The sequence below is a fragment of the Rhinolophus sinicus genome, chromosome 6 (genome assembly GCF_057876585.1).
Source record: "Rhinolophus sinicus isolate RSI-liver-muscle chromosome 6, RSI-T2T, whole genome shotgun sequence".
In the NCBI taxonomy this organism is placed as follows: domain Eukaryota; kingdom Metazoa; phylum Chordata; class Mammalia; order Chiroptera; family Rhinolophidae; genus Rhinolophus; species Rhinolophus sinicus.
The window spans coordinates 53,308,572-53,310,987 of NC_142506.1; the positions used below are offsets into that span (position 1 = coordinate 53,308,572).

General features: G+C 40.7%; 1 pseudogene; it reads left to right on the forward strand.

The window, feature by feature from the left end:
• The first annotated feature begins 1,067 nt into the window (after positions 1–1,067).
• On the forward strand, positions 1,068–2,416 carry LOC109446951 (elongation factor 1-alpha 1 pseudogene; annotated as a pseudogene).

The window sequence follows — 2,416 nt, forward strand, 5'->3', positions numbered from 1 at the left end:
TGTGCTACTTGTATTTTATTTAACGTTATGTTTGTAAGAATGTTGATATCTTCCTGTAGTTCATTTTCACGAATATATATATTTTTATTGATGATGTTACCACAATTAATTTATCCATTCTCCTGTTCAAGAACATTCGAGTTGTTTCCAGTATTTTTGTTATTAGAGACAAGCTACTATGAAAATTCGCACACATGCCCCTTTTATACACGAGCAAAGTTGAATGTCGAGTCTTGCTATTTGAAATATGGCCCCAAGACCAGCAGTATCAGCATTACTTGAGTGCTTGCAAGAAATGCAGACCCTTGGGCCCCCACGAGAACTACTGAATTACAATCTGCCTTTTAACAATACTGCCAGGAGAGCTGTACGCACAAAACAAGTTTAAGGAATATTGGTCTATAGGAAGCAGTACTTCTCAAACTATCTACGATGAATCAGTTCTGTTTTGGTTTCTAAATTTTCAATCTGTTACAGGCTGATAGTTTGTAAAATCATATGCTTGGATATTTCAACAACATTAAGTTGCTATAAAGGTTTCTCAACACTTATTTCAATTTCTGTACTTACCTTCATGCGGACCAGTCACATTTGGTGGGCTGGCAGGGGTCAGCGAACTAACATAGGGTATGTACTTAGGAGTGGAATCACCGAATCATCTGGCGCTCTCGTCCTCAGCTGTACAGGATAATGCCAAATTGTTTCTCAAAGTAATTGTATCGATATGTGTTCCCACCTGCAGCTTATGAGAACGATGGGTGTGAAATAGCATCTCACTGACACTTTAATTTACATTTCCCTGTTGCCCTTGTTTTGGAAGACTATTCTGGCAGTTTCCAATCATATGTTTTTCTAAGGCATAATCTTCTCATAGATTTAGCTTTACTCCAATTTATAATTATTTCTGATTTATAATTAATTATAAATTATACCACCCCCCCAACAATAAGATTCAACCATTGGAATATGGATATTTGCTAAAAATATATGTCCCTTTGGTTCTTAAAACAACTATCTCATTGGTTTTTCAAATATGCTCAGTTCACCTGTATTTTCAAATATGTACAATGTTTAGTCTTTAAGGTTGTGACGGAGTAGATAAGAGTTATGCTCTAAATAAAGTATAAGCTTTTTTTAAAAAATGAGATTTTAGTCTTATTTTTTCAGTAAGATTGAAAAATAATAATACAAAGCACTAAGTACTTTTCGTAACAGGTTTGCCGTTGGAACACAGGTGTGAACACCACCACTAAATCTAAGCCAAAATAGGAAAGGAAAAGATTCATATCAACATCGTTGTCACTGGACATGTAGATTCCAGCAAATCTACCACCACTGGTCATCTTATCTACAAATGTGGTGGGATCGACAAAAGAACCATTGAATAATTTGAGAAGGAGGCTGCTGAGATGAGAAAGGGCTCCTTCAAGTAATGCCTGGGCCTTGGATAAATGGAAAGCAGCATGTGAGCGTGGGATCACCATTGATACCCCCTGTGGAAGCTGGAGACTACCACGTATCATGTGACCATTGTCGATGCCCCAGGACACAGAGACTTTATCAAAAACATGATTACAGCCACATCTCAGGCTGTTCTGATTGATGCTACTGGTGTTGGTGAATCTGAGGCAGGTGTCTCAAAGAAAGAGTAGGCAGATCCGTGAGCATGCCATTCGGGTTGTACACTGGGTGTGAAACAACTAATTGCTGCTGTTAACAAACTAGGTTCCACTGGGCTGCCCTATATCCAGAAGAAATATGAGGAAATCGTAAGGAAGTCAGCACCTACATTAAGAAAACTGGCTGTAATCCTGGCACCGTAGCATTTGTGCCAATTTCTGGTTGGAATGGTGACAATGTGCTGGAGCCAAGTGCTAAGATGCTTTGGTTTAAGGGATGGAAAGTCACCTGTAAAGATGGCAATACCAGTGGAACCACACTGCTTGAAGCTCTGGATTGCATCCTGCCACCAACTCATCCAACTGACAAGCCCTTGCGTCTGCCCCTCCAGAATGCCTACAAAATTGGTGGCATTGGTCCTGTCCCTGTGGGCCCAGTGGAGACTGGTGTTCTCAAACCCGGCATGGGGGTCACCTTTGCTCCAGTCAATGTTACCACTGAAGTAAAGTCTGTTGAAATGTACCATGAAGTTTGAGTGAAGCTGTTCCAGGGGACATTGTGGGCTTCAATGTTAAGAACATGTCTGACAAAGACATTCGTAGTGGCAATGTGGCTGGTGACAGCAAAAAATAACCCATCGATGGAAGCAGCTGGCTTCATGGCTCAGGTGATTACCCTGAACCATCCAGACCAAATCAGTGCTGGAAACATACCGTACCTGTGCTGGACTGTCATTGAGACTCCCTGGTTCTTGCCCTCAAGACAATTGGGAGATGACACATTAATGGTGAGGTAA